General features: G+C 32.3%; 1 protein-coding gene across 12 annotated transcripts in view; it reads right to left on the reverse strand.

Annotated features, from left to right (window-relative positions):
* LOC132908868 (dual 3',5'-cyclic-AMP and -GMP phosphodiesterase 11-like) overlaps positions 1–14,586 on the reverse strand; it is a 149,182-nt gene that overhangs the window by 17,441 nt on the left and 117,155 nt on the right. The gene's annotated exons all lie outside the window — the stretch shown is intronic.

The raw sequence follows: 14,586 nt of genomic DNA on the forward strand, positions 1-14,586 counted from the left end.
CACGAAATGGAAGACCAAAACTAACGTATGTATTGAAGATGAAATTGGGGAAAATTCGTCGTAATTTGATGTATTGAAAGGACTCTCGGAACTCGATATTGCCACTTTATTCCGCCATAAATAGGTTTTCCATAAATTGAGAGGGAAGAAAGAAACAGAATAAAAAGAAAAAAGCGGCAGGTAATTGAATTGTCCAAAAGCTTAAACCAAAGTCGAAGAGCAAATACAAGAAAAAGATACCCAAAAAAATTTCGAGTACATAAAGAGATAAAAAAACGTGTTAAATCAAATTTAAATGTGTAAAAAATGGATTGTGAGAAATAATAATATAACGTTCTGGTGTATATTCTATCCGGAAAACAATTTAGGTGAAACAATCACTGCTTATAGTAAATTATCAATTACATTATATAGTAAATTATCAGTACTATAAACAAAGAGTAAATAAAAGATAAAACATTTTTATATATACAAAAAAGATTGTCTTGAAGCCACACGATTTGGAAGTTCCGCACTACAAGAATTTTCTCTCGGCAAATACATTATTTATAATTTCACATTATACTGCAATAACTCATTAATTAAAGTTACATGGACCTTTCTGCTTTAACGTGTTGCTCTACATGTGTAAGTATTAATTGATACAACAGAGAGATAATGTTTCGAAATTTTAATATGAATAAATGTAAACTTATGAATATTTTACAAAAATACGTGATAAATTATGTTAAAGATTATACATAATAAATGCATGTGTTGCTACGTGCAAATGCATATGATAAAAAGTTTTGTCAAAATATAAACATCCACAAACATGAACGTATGCATTCATAGAATGAGAAAGAGAAGGGGGAAGAGAGAGACAGACAGACAGACAGAGACAGAGAGACAGAGAAAGAGGGAAGGAGAAAGGTAAGTTAGTAGGTACCAGATTGAAATCTTTTTAATGTTGGCAATTAGCGTCCACAAATTCTTGGGACGATTTGCAACAGGATGCACCACGCAAACTATCATACCACAAATGAATATATTTTATGAGAAATGAAACGTTGAGATATGTTGGTATATTTACACATATTTACAAAGGATACATTGTTCGCAGTATACGTTTGTGAATTTCTTTCATACACAATAAATTTCGAATTATAAGACTGACATGTTAGTAGTTTTAAATAAAATTCCACACACGACCAGCTGAGTACAATGATTTGTTCAAGAAATTTTGACAGTTGAAATTTACTTTTGAATGGTGCAATTGATTCAAGTATACGCAGTAACTGCTATCATTACTCGCCAACTAATTAGTTTCGCAGTGTCAAATGTCACGATGCGGAGTTTAAAGGCCTCACAGGCAGTCTTGAACTTCCAAACATTTTTAAATAGATCGTTAAATCGAAGCTAATATCCATGTGCAGATTACACCACAAATCTCACCTGTCAAAGTTATTTCAAAATTACATAGAAGCAAATGTCTTCTTTTTTCATGTTCTATGTGACTTTGATGTGAGAAACTAATCTCGAGAACAAAATTTGAATAAATCCCACGCACTTTGAATATTGTATCCTTTGTAATTATAGGTGTTCTAATAAGCAGGATGTCGATAACTTATTCTATTTAGAAGATATTCACTTGTAACAGGTTATGAAACTCATCGTGCATCGTTATAGACAACATCGTGGTCACTTTCTAAAACTTCCCATTGAGATTCTGAAGACTTACTCTACAGTCATCTTTAAAGAACAATAAGACATTCACTTATTTAGCTTATTCGCGAATTACACTTTTTATTGGAACACAATCAACCAATCATAAATGAACAACCTCCTTAGAAACCAATTCACAAATAAAAAATACACGAGAATTCTTCTTTCAAGTAATCAGTCACGTCACTCAGTTCTTTACATTTCTACCACGTAACGTCATATCGTGTTGATTCCGACGCAATTAAATGCTGTTTAGAACGTAAGTACAAAACGTAATGAAAAAGGAACTTCTTCAATAAGAGATGTTCATTATTATATCTTAGAAATAAGAGATAGTTGGAATAGATTTTATAATAATTGCTAAAATTACATAATTCGTAATCTTTCCCTGAAAAATATTTAGAAATAGATATAACGTATTTTAATTTCTAGCAATTAATGAGTAATTAGTATAATCAAAAAATAGTTAATGAGTATTTATTGTATGCCTTATAACAAACAAGTATTTTCTTCCATCATCTGATTTTACGTTACTTAGATCATAAATGAAAGTCGATAAAATTTCTGTTAAAATTCGACAAAACTTCTAGAATTTAATAGGATTCTTATGGCATTCTTTTTACGATTAAAAGTTTGCAAGTTGCAAACTTCCATGAACATGGATACGCATTTTGTCGTAAAACAAGATTATGTACAGTGGATGTAGAAAATATTCGTACACTCTTTGAAACGCAATAACTTTTCTAAAATTAGATCAAACGACTTGGGGTTCTTTTTGTTAGAAATTAGAAGAATTAGTTTGCTAGATAACGAGTAAAAAAATTGTTAAAAATTGCAATCGATCGGAATTGCGGCGAAGATAGTGAAGATCACTTTTTACAGACTTTTTTTATATAAACCTGTAATAAAAAATGTAAGTAGCACGTTCTGTAGATATATTTCATCTATTACACGCTGAAAACATCGAAATCGATTGATGTAGAAACAAGCGAAAGGCATCGAAAGGTGTAGATTTAGTAGATCGAAAGTCGTGAAAAGCTGCGGCTTTCACCATTTTTAGCTGTTTATAGCTCATAGCAACGTTCACCGATTTCGATAAAATTTTCTGTATGTAGATATTTATATATATATAATATATATAATATATATATATATATTATATATATATTATATATATATATATTTATATATATTTATATATTTATATATATGTAAATAAAAAAAATATATATAAACGACATAAAACTACAAAACGTACTTTTTAAATTTTTATTTAAATTTCACAGACTCGGATAAGAAAGTCGTAAAAAGTAACCTTTAATATTTTCGTCATCCATCGTCGTCTTTCACAAGTTATCATCATAAATTAATTCTTCCAACCTCTCGAAGAAACTCAAGTGGTTTGGTCCAATTTTTAAAAAGTTATTCTGTCAAAAAAAAAAAAGAAAAAAAAAGAAGAAGCGTACGAATACTTTTTGAATATGCTTCCTGTGTTGCTTTCATGCGTCTTTGAAACTTCATTTCCATACGCTTCTGTTCCACTATATTTTCATACGCCAGTATAAAAAAGAAATATCTACCAAATAAAGTAAAACTCTTTTATGTTGCAATAAAATAAAAACGTGTCAACGTCCTTGTTTTCGCGACTTCTTACTCGTGATCCTTAGAATGTTTCCGATACAACATATGGAGACGACGGAGTTGCATAAAGTTTCAAAGGCTACGACAGAGTCAAGAAATGGACCATTATTCCGAAATATCTCTTTTCTTCTGAGCATTTATTTTTTAACCACAATTTTTACAAGAATAATTGAAACGTTAATTGAGTATAAAAATTGAAACTGCTTGAGCAGTTCGCATGGGATTTTCCATTTTAATCCAATGGCTACAAGTAGCTCTCATAGATGAAAATCATTATAAGTATGATACAAATAAATCATTGGCAATTGTATCAGAAATTTACTTAAAACGCAACAAAAATATCGGTTGATTATATCTTCCACTTTCGATCAAACTTTAGAACGACGATGAAGCTGGAAATGACATAAGTGAGAGCTTAAAAGCACTTCGCATCTGCTTCAACGATCAAATGACAAACCTACGTTGGTCTAATAATTCTCAAAAAAATTGGAAGGTATTGGAAATCAATTCGGAATTTGATAGAATTTCTATAAACGTCCGAAGAAATAATTTTCCTTCAGAAATGCTGTCATTACATATGTCATGTATTCACGTTATATTAGTTACAACGGCTGGTGAAAGTATTCGTATACTTGTGGATATGTTTTGTGAATACGATACATTTTGAAATTCCATTGTCATCGAAACCACACCTCACTATCACGTTTATATTGGTAAAATTTTTAACGATCTCGAAAATATTCTTATATTATAAATAAAATATATTTTACAGAGATGATGAAAGTATTTAAACAAACTATCATCCACGATAATGATAAGTCTCGGTATCCAGTGAGACCATCTTTAACACTCTCTATACGCTGACTATGGTAACTATTAATACTGTATACTCCTTTTTTACTGGATATAAGATTACAGTAAATACTTTGCAACTTCTAAATATATTTTCAGATTAAATTCAAATTTTGGCAATGTACGACTAGCAGTCGCGTCTCGTTATATTATTATTATGCTAATAAAATATTAAAATGTTTTATACAACATGCACAATATGCACATACAAATTTTCTATGGTATGTATGTAGGTCTATATAAGTAAGATCAAACGTATGAAGTATTAATTAACCAAAATAAAGCGTTACAGAGCTTCTAGGCTACCTTTCGTTGATATCAATTTGCACACAGAAGTTTTTGTTATACGACGACCTCGTTAAATTGTCGAAAGAGCAACGAAGATGGAATATAAATTGCAAGATGGTAGTGCAGCAGCAATGCCGGAAATTCCGAGACGGCATGGCGTCGCGATTAAATTTATATTCATTTCACGATCAACTGACTCAACTTTTGAAACGTTTTGCACTATCAACACAACCGTTACAAAAAAAGGCACAAATTATGATACACTAGAGGTTTGCATACAATTCTATGTGACGTCGGTTGTAATAATCTCCCGAAATTTTCTTTTTTCTTTTTCTTTATTTCAAATTCATACTATTTTGATTACATTCTAAATAGGAAAGTGACGTAAATAAAACGATATTTAAAATTACACATTTTCAAGTACAATCTAATGTTTTAGAAATGCAGCGAAGTTTCCTATCTACTTCGTAACATAAAATTATTATTTCAAATTTCCTCGTTTAATTTTAAGTATAAGTTGAGTACAGATAAACTGTATATTACGAGTATTAGACACTTTTCAACTATTTGAAATTTAAATATTGAGATATTACGTAATTAATAATTATACAAGTTACATGTTTTGGCAATAACTCAAAAATATGTGTATGTGCAGAATATTTTTAGGTATGCATGAACCGTGAATATAAAAGTATTGACAACCGATTCACTTTACGATTCAAATATTTTATTTTCTTCATTTAAATATTTGTGATTGGCATGTTGATAATGCATACTCGACGAAAACGCAGTTTCAGCATTTAGAGCAGATATAAAGGAAATAGATATTTACTAACAAGGAGATGGCAAGAACTGCGTAATCTCGAAACATTTAGCTGCATGTACATACTTCAAGATGACGATAAAACAGCCCCAAAAATATCTGAGTATATAACTCTTTGTTTTCCAGAATAGATCCTTGGCGATTATATTTACTTTTGTTCAATCCGAAATTAGCTAAATTTAAGTATACTTGTCAAATCTTCAAAGTTGATTATCCCGAAAATAAAGCCTCGGATAACAAAATATTGTATCAATTCTTTTTTTTGTTTAATCTTCCACATGTAGAATCACATCCTGCTCGGTTTTATTACGATTAACCGTGCCACCCGTATAAAGCACATAAAATAAACTGCAAAGAACCAGAAATACGACGTTGCGAACGCAACGATTCGTGTCTCTTCATGCTCAAATATTATACGTAGGTACAATAAATTTTCACACCGTGATATGTGCCATAAAACAAAATCGGAGTATACGATATAAATTCGATACCGTTCTTCAACGAGTCGCATGATTTTATAGTTAGGAAAATCTGGAAATCTTAATCAATTTGATACGAGCGAAGAAAGATCGTTCGTTAACGTAAATAATATTACATGCTCTACATAAGAATATAAAAAATGGCAATTTGATGGAAAAAATGTCTGATAAAAAAAATATCTAGAAATATGTATAACGGAAATATAACGTTCGGCTTATGTTGACTCAGAATAATAGAAAATTATAGTACGCTTTTATGTGTCTATCAATCTTGAAATTTGCGTCAAACAAGGAACACGAAATTACCATCGTCCATGAACCATGAACGTTGCGTCGCAAAGAAAACGAAAGAAAGAAAAGGTATGATATCATAGTTGACAAGGTGATTTATAGCGTCATGAAACTAATCTCATGGCTTTTTAAGATATCGAAAAAGATTGCAAATAAACCGTGTTACATTTTTCTATCGAACAACGCGAATAAAGAATATAGATAAAATCAGGTAAGTGGCTAATACGATTTTACGAGTTATTAACTTCCAGTTCAACCAAATACGAGAAGCTGCTTACAGCAAAAAACGTTACGTACAACAGTAGATTCCCAACCCGCAAATTCCGAAAGTTATGAAACTTAGAGTATATGTAAAGAATATATAGGTATGTATTATGCATTTTTTCTTCTTCTTTTTTTTTACTATCCAAATTTACCCTAAGGGAGTAAAATTGACCCCTGAGAATCCGGCCATTTTCCGCTTTTGCGATATAACTCGCGAACTGTAAGAGATAGAAAACAAGTTTTCAGGCAAAAGCTACTTCTTCTGATTTTTTAGATCACGGATTAGCAGATATTGGATTAAGAGCTGATAAAGAATTTATCAAGAATTAGAACGCAAAAGCAGAAAATAGCCGGATTTTCAGTTGTCAATTTCATCCTTAGAGTGAATTTGCGCAGAAAAAAACAAAAGAAATTGCATAATATATACCTATATATCCTCTACTCTATCTCCAAAGTTTCATAATTTTTTAAATTTGTAGATTAGCGGTCTTCCCTTGCTACTTTCGCGGACTTCACTGACGTCCATTGGAAACATCGAGAAATAACCATTTCGTATAGGAGTATTCACGTCTGGCATATGATAATAGCAATCGATATTGCATACTTTACGATACTTTTATGCCCCTAAAATATATGTACGTTTATATTACTCTTATTATACAATCCTATTATATATTTATATACTTAAAGATATTATTCTATATTATATATTTTAATCTAATAAAATAAAACGCAACTATTTAGTACATAAAAATAAGATTTTTCTAGATAAATCTTCGAAACTGATATCGTAGAATGTAGCCAGTCTTGTTATGCTATATATCTATACATAGTCAGTAACTTTCCTATGCATATTCATTTTGCAAATAGATTAACAAACGTTAAGAATATCATTAAATTCGGTCGTGAATGACTTTTAATTTCATTCTTACACCTTTTCATATATATTCATATAATACACATTCTTATAAGTATCGAAATACCGAACATCGAATTACAAATATTTAAGTGAAAGTTATATATGGTTTTACGTGAAAAAATAGAACCAAAATGTACAATATGATTTTCTTTTATGATATTCTATTTTCGAGTAAAATTGATTCGAAATATTACGTCTTAATTACTTAATTACGTCTCGGCTTAAAGCATCTTGCTGTAGATTAATGTACTCTCTACTTACGTTTATGTTTATTACGTTGGATAATGCGAAGCACAAAATGGGACACATTCAGGCATGATAAACTTTGTTCCAGATTGGAAACGGATAAGAACATTTTCTATACCGCTTAATATACAACTTTGATTTTAGAATTGACAACAATTCCTATAAACGCTTATGATACTGCCGTTTTGCTTCGATATTGGCACAACTCGAAACTTAGGAGGAGAGGCGTTTTAAACTTTACGAAGAAACGTCTGTCTGTTCAGCAACATTATAAGGCTGACTTAACACAAGATACGCCACTACTCGCGAAAAGAACACAACGCTTCAGTTGTAGCGTTAGAAAACGACTGAAGATGAACACGTGTAGTTGTAAAACTAAGGCCATGTTGATAGCAGTACAAGTAAGTAATTTCGCCTACTGACGTATAGCTGATGGAATTATACATATACATACCGCTTTGCATGACAAAAGTAAAAACATAATATATACCTTCTATTCGATAAAAAGGAATTTAAAATACTTTAAGTTGTGCCACTATCAAAGCAAAACAGCGATATGTTCGATGTTTGTAATTCGTTAAAAGACATGAAATAGAGCGAAGCAAGGCAAAAAGCATCAACCATATTTAAGGCAATTTCTTCTTTATGAACAACTTTTATTTTGTTTTCCATTTTTCGTTTTCCGTAGAGTTATTTTTATTTCCTAATCGTAGTGCAATTGTATCTGCACGTCGCGTATTTGCAAAACATACGAACGAACCACCTATTATAAATATTAATTCTGTTACTTTTAAAGAGACGTAGAAATGTGACATTCATATAAGTGTACATCGCAGTACTAAAAATGTCAATGAGACGGGGCAGTGCTACACATGGAAAATCGTAGCCCTTGATTGTGCGTGAACGAAGAAGGTACACCATTTCCTTAACGCTACCAGGTCGTAACTTTTCATTTCGCGAGAGACTAGCCGGCGAAGCTGATGAAAACATTTCACGCAATAACTTGCGAAGATACGGGGGCCCGTACCGAACGAACCGACTTCATTTCTCTCTAAAGTACATTAAACTGCAAACATTCGTAGAAAAAGGGAACCAACTTGATTTCGCGTCAGTTTAAATTAGCGCTATATCGAAGGGCTATACGCGATTCCACGCAGCCAATCAGTGTATCAAGAATTCTTTTCTTGGTCTTCGATAATACAAAATCTTAAGAGAGCGACATCATGGGAACACATAGCATTAATCGAGTACGTACGATTTTACACGAGGAAGGTAATTATGAAGAACAATGTATCAACAATTGGGTATAGTGTAAACTGTAGATAAAAAAGTAATGAAAATGTAGAGAAAATAGGTTACAAGATCATGATTAATTTAACCACTGTTTGTTTCAAAGAAATTACACATTTAGTGTAATCCACACAGGATGTTTCAGAATTCTTAACTGAAAATCTAAAGCAAATATAATCTTACATGTGTGTATTTAAAAGTTAAAAAAATGAAAGTATGTAATACAAAGACAATTTCTAAAGCTATGGATCGTTACACTTTAGCACTATTCGTTTGAAATATTACTTCCGATAATGAGGAAGTTATTAAATAAATATGTTTACGTATGTGTGTGTGTGTATACGTGTAATCCTGTGCCAATGTGCCTGGTAAAATTCGATTATTTTGAAAGGAAGATTTCTCCATCGCAAATGATCGTAATCTTTGTAAAGATTTGATATTTACATTAGTTTCGTAAGCCGATCATGTCGCCGAGCTATCGACAGGCAGCAAACTCGAGAGTTATGAAGGTATGTGATTTGTGAGCAAGCTGAGAGTGCCCTTGGTAATTAAGTTGGTTGATTGGCTCTTGGGAGATCCACTTACCTGAGATGAACCACAAGACCTGTTTCTTGTGCGTAGGCGCCTACGTACATGCGTATCGTCACAAAAATTCATCGTTGACGCATTCAAGATTCGACGAACGTTTCCTAACAAAAAGGGTGACATAGATACAGACCTAAAAGTTAAACGACTTTCTCGACGTTTCCTTCCTATTTTATTCAATATTATACAACTTTTCAAAATCTACGTATCAACCTTAACGCTTGAAGAGTGATTAACGATTAAAATAACTTGTTCCTAAGTTTCTTGTCGATATTATCTAATCTCGATAATCTTTCCCAAGATTCATCATATTCGTTCACTTTCACAATCGGTACTTTCCTCGATTCCTTGAAGTTGAAAGTTGCTTAAAATGAATTTAATATAAGAGTGAACCTTTTACGTACTAAAAAAGAACAACATATCGATTACAAATGGTGGAGTATATTTTGTACTAAAATTACTATTCCACTCTTTTCGCGTCTCTTTCCTAAAAATTATTTCAATTTTTTGGAACAACCATACGATCCTTTTTTTATTAGCTGAACAATCTTATTTTGGTAGTACCAATTCACTTTCGCTATTAATTTTAAGTAAACTTTAATTGCGTTCAAAAATGTTAGCTAGGAAGAACCTTTTGGCTACAAAACAGATTTTCAATCTGTTTCACGTGTCCTTCTAATTGTTATTATAAAATCAAGTTTTATACATCTTTTGAACGTCTTATCGTTCAATTCTTCAAATTATTTTTTACAGCATTCAATAAAGCATGTATTTTCATACTTGCAATGTAATTACAGAAACTGCGCATTGACACACTACTTGTTGCACTGTATGTTACTATATCATTGTTGGTATATGCAGTTACGATATTATTATTCAGTGTGAATGTTATGGAATATATGCGGTTGATATGGTCGACGCATATATTGTTCGAAAAGATAGAGATTAACGGACCATTTAATTCAAATTTATGTTCCAATAAATTTATTGTTTCTACAATAGAATTTGCGAGAATTTAAGATATAACCAAATAAATGTTTTAATTATCAATATGCACATTCTTGATATCTCGTAATTGCAAGTATTTTAAATGGAAGAAACTGAAAAACGTATGTAGATACGAACCGTTTTATCAGTGCAATTTCAGAAGCAGGATATTAAGTCAGTAATTTCACTATGCTTAATTACCAGTATGTTTGTTGGCATAACGAAAACTGTTTGTCATATTTTCTGAGGTTATTATGATTATCATTATCGCGAACAGAACATATTCTTTAGCAACGTGCCGTATGGATACGTGAAAAAAAATAAACATTAACAATAACGAGTCCCGAAACCTCGCTAAAACCGATGGTAATGTCTATTGTTCCGTCGAATTCCATTGCAGTCGTAAACACTACCTTTCTTATAATGGCTACATCACACATGCAGTCCATATACGATAAGCACATCATAAGAGCGGTTACTTTTGTGATTCGATCGTTATTTAGCATTCGATCGTTTATTTAAACGATTATTTCTTATTCGATGCACGTCCAAAGTCATTTGGACACGCCAATATCGCAAAAGGAATTCTTTGAACCGCTCGCATGCTCTATTATACCTATCGGTTTACTTGTAAAGTTAATTAATCGTTTAATCGTTATCGATATTTAATCAAAATTTCATTTATGCATTTGGATAAGAGATACGCTTCTGATAGGTTGTGTATATTAAAATTGAACTTAATTATAAGTGGTTTAAAATCCTGTATAAACGTTTCAAGAATTGTTCCAACCTCTGGAATATCTTATATATATATATATATATATATATATATATATATATATATATATATATATATATATATATCTTTTAATTATCTACGAGTCTTTAAAATTTTCAGATGTGGACATTCGATAAATTGATTTAACAATGTTGTGATTGTAGCACAAAGACGTTTATCTCACTGGAGAAACGTCGATAATAATTTCATAGACGCAACTGCGTCATCTGGAACAATATTTGGAGAATAAAATAAATTTGAAAAATAATGGTAAGGTATTAAAAATATTAGTATGGAAATAAAGTACCTATATATTTTGAAATCTACCACAGCTATTTATATGACGAGAAATTATCTAAAAAGAATTTCATTTTATTCTGTTGTTCAGGATTTAAGTACACAGGTCTATTAATTACATAAACCTATAAAAATGATCATTTAGGATTTATTTCCTTATGTACACTCTTCTAGCCATTTATTTTAAGCACGTCATTCAATTAAGAGTTAATGTGTATACGTGCACCTAAAAGTCATATACATATAAGTACTCGTACATCGGTCTATAATATCAGCCTATCCTATTTCTGTTATATCCTCGTTACTACCACTTCCGTATATTCCACAATGTTTTATTGTTACATTAATACTATATTACACATTTCTACGTTATAATAAAAAATTGTTAGAATAATTTTTTAAGAACAGACCTCTTTCCTTCATTTCCTGTTTCGTTCATAACGTTGTACAAATCAGTAACGACTTGAGAAAGATAAGCGAATTACATTACCCTTGATTTTACAATTGGAGTTAGAAACGGTTCGAGAATGTGAAAAAAAAGTACCAAAGACTCTGACTGCGTCGCGCTGAGAAAATTCTAAAAATTCCCTCGCGAAGAAAAAAGTGAATAGAAGAATAAGTTGTGTGCACTCGTTTTCTCCCTTGGACTGATACAAAAGTTACGAAGGTTTATTACCATGTCGCGGCATCCCCTCTTGGTGTAATCGGGATCCAAAGCTCGACGTTGCGAAGGATCATGAGGCGCGTTAACTCATCCGTGATGAGTTCTCAAGCGTTCAACGTTGAATTAGCATGGGACTTTTTGCAGTGGGAACAAACCAGCAACGTAGGAATTTTACCCGGTAAACCGTAGCCGTGTTTTTCCACAGGTTCCGTCGGCTCCGATTCGCGCTGTCGCATCGGGATTATTCCGTCCTTTTGTACTTTAACCTACAATATGTCCCCGGCGAAATGCATCAACAGGAAAGCGGTTGCATACAAGCAACGACTTCAAAATCTTAATTACATTGTAATTCTTTATAGCATATTGCTTGTACGAGTTAAATATGTATCTTTTAAATCCCACTATGTTTATCTATCGCTATATCATCGTGCTATATAGTAGTCCGTTTGTAACGATTAGTGTTTTTCAGGCCTCCGATCGAAGTAAAAAATTGCGACAAATTGTCATTTTTGTTCTTTTCAATGGACAAAAAATTTCCGTTGCAGAGGGTTAAACTCCTCCCTGACCTATTTCCTACTTACATCATGTACGTTCGAACAGATGAAAAATTGATTTATTCGAGCGTTGAAAGTAATTCGATCGGAATTAATGATAGATCTCGAGCCAGACGATAAACTATCGTGTAGTGTAATAATCACATCTATTTCCATTGTTTCGTTCTTATCATTTGCAAAGGATTAAGCATATCGATTATCTTTACGAGTGAACGGACGAATATTTGAAAATATCTTGAAACCTATAGTCGATAAAGATACTACGCTACGGCCAATGTTACGGAATGTAACGCCGATATTAATTTCTTTCTAACGTAGTGTTTTATACATACACACATACATACGTGTATTTACTTTAAAACGCATCTAATACGTATCTAAATCACGTATCCAATACCAAAAAGAGACATCGTCCTGCCTTGCCTTATATTATAATAACAACGATGTTTGGTTTCCACCGAATGACGCGATGTTGTTTGTAACATGCCGGCAAGAACAATAACCAGGATACTTTCGATCGTCAAAGCATTCGGCTTTGCTTCGACGCACCGAACCCCACCTTTTCCAGCACGTTTTGCATGTCCGTACGTATGCTCTTTTCTTCTGCTGTCCTGCTGTCGCTCTTTTTCTTGTCCTCTCTCTCTCTTTTTCTCTCTCTTTCTCTCTCATTTTCTCCTTCTGTTAATATGTATACGGTCAGACACGCGCGCTGTACGCGTATGGATGTGAGCGGATGTTGCACATCAGAGAAAAACCGTGTGTCGTCACTGTCATACGACCATCAGGCAAGAACGATCTCTGTCATATGCCTCGTGTACAACATACACGAGTCCTCATCAATTTCACTCGAATCAAACATGATGCAATATCGACGATATAAGAGAGACGATAATTTATGATTAGAGTAGAGACATTCGAGCAGGTTAGCTCATAATTCACGATTATATATATATGGATTATTCTAGATTTGTACGAAGGAAACTATTTTCGATTAATATCATAATACATTGCGCGATCAACTGGTTTCTAAGTTACTTACGAATAAGCGTATAAATTTAGTAAAATGCCAACGAAATTTACCGAATATTCTTCTATCATATGATCGTAACGACAAAAAAATGTACATATTTGAGTATGATTCAATCAAAGTTTCTTTTGAGATGTTATAAGAAAAGTAAAGAATGTGAAGGGGATTGGACTTTGGCGCCCAAGTTTATCCGATCGCGCGCCCTTTGGTTTTTACGTATGAAGAAATTTGCAACAAGAAAGAAGAAAAATAATAAATCAATATGAAGCGACGTGATGATTGATGGATTGAAGCGAAGAACAATGAAAATGAACTTCGTATAGAGAGGAATTCAATTTCTTGCCATTGTCAGTGTTGCGTCGATTGACGGGATTGATGAACATTTTGAAATGGGATACATATTATGCGATAGACGATTACATTCGTTGTCAATCTATTTTTCTTCTGTAACACATACTAACTATAAATCCACTACCACTTCTGTCATATTTCGTATTGTTATCACTACAGCTTTCTGATCAATTTTCTATAATATTTTTTTTTTATTATTTGTACGTATAGAACAGACTGATAAGGTTTGGAAAAAAAACCGAACGCTTCATATCGTAGACTATTATACAACGTGTCCGAGATATTTTCAGCCAAACGTTGTCGGTACATTCTATAAGTCAAGATAAGAAAAATCATCATGCAAGTGGAATTAACGTAATACAAAATAGCGGTAATGAACGTGCGTTACTGCGGTACAAAGTATGAATAGGTGAAAAATATTTACATCTGGCAGTACAGTTAGAAGGTATTACGATAACTTCTCCACTCCAACTTGCACGAGTTATAAACGAGATCTTCAAAGAGTAACGAGTTTTTTGTCGCTGTCAATCTTGACAGAAAATGGAC

Source organism: Bombus pascuorum, chromosome 7 (genome assembly GCF_905332965.1).
Source record: "Bombus pascuorum chromosome 7, iyBomPasc1.1, whole genome shotgun sequence".
Classification (NCBI taxonomy): domain Eukaryota; kingdom Metazoa; phylum Arthropoda; class Insecta; order Hymenoptera; family Apidae; genus Bombus; species Bombus pascuorum.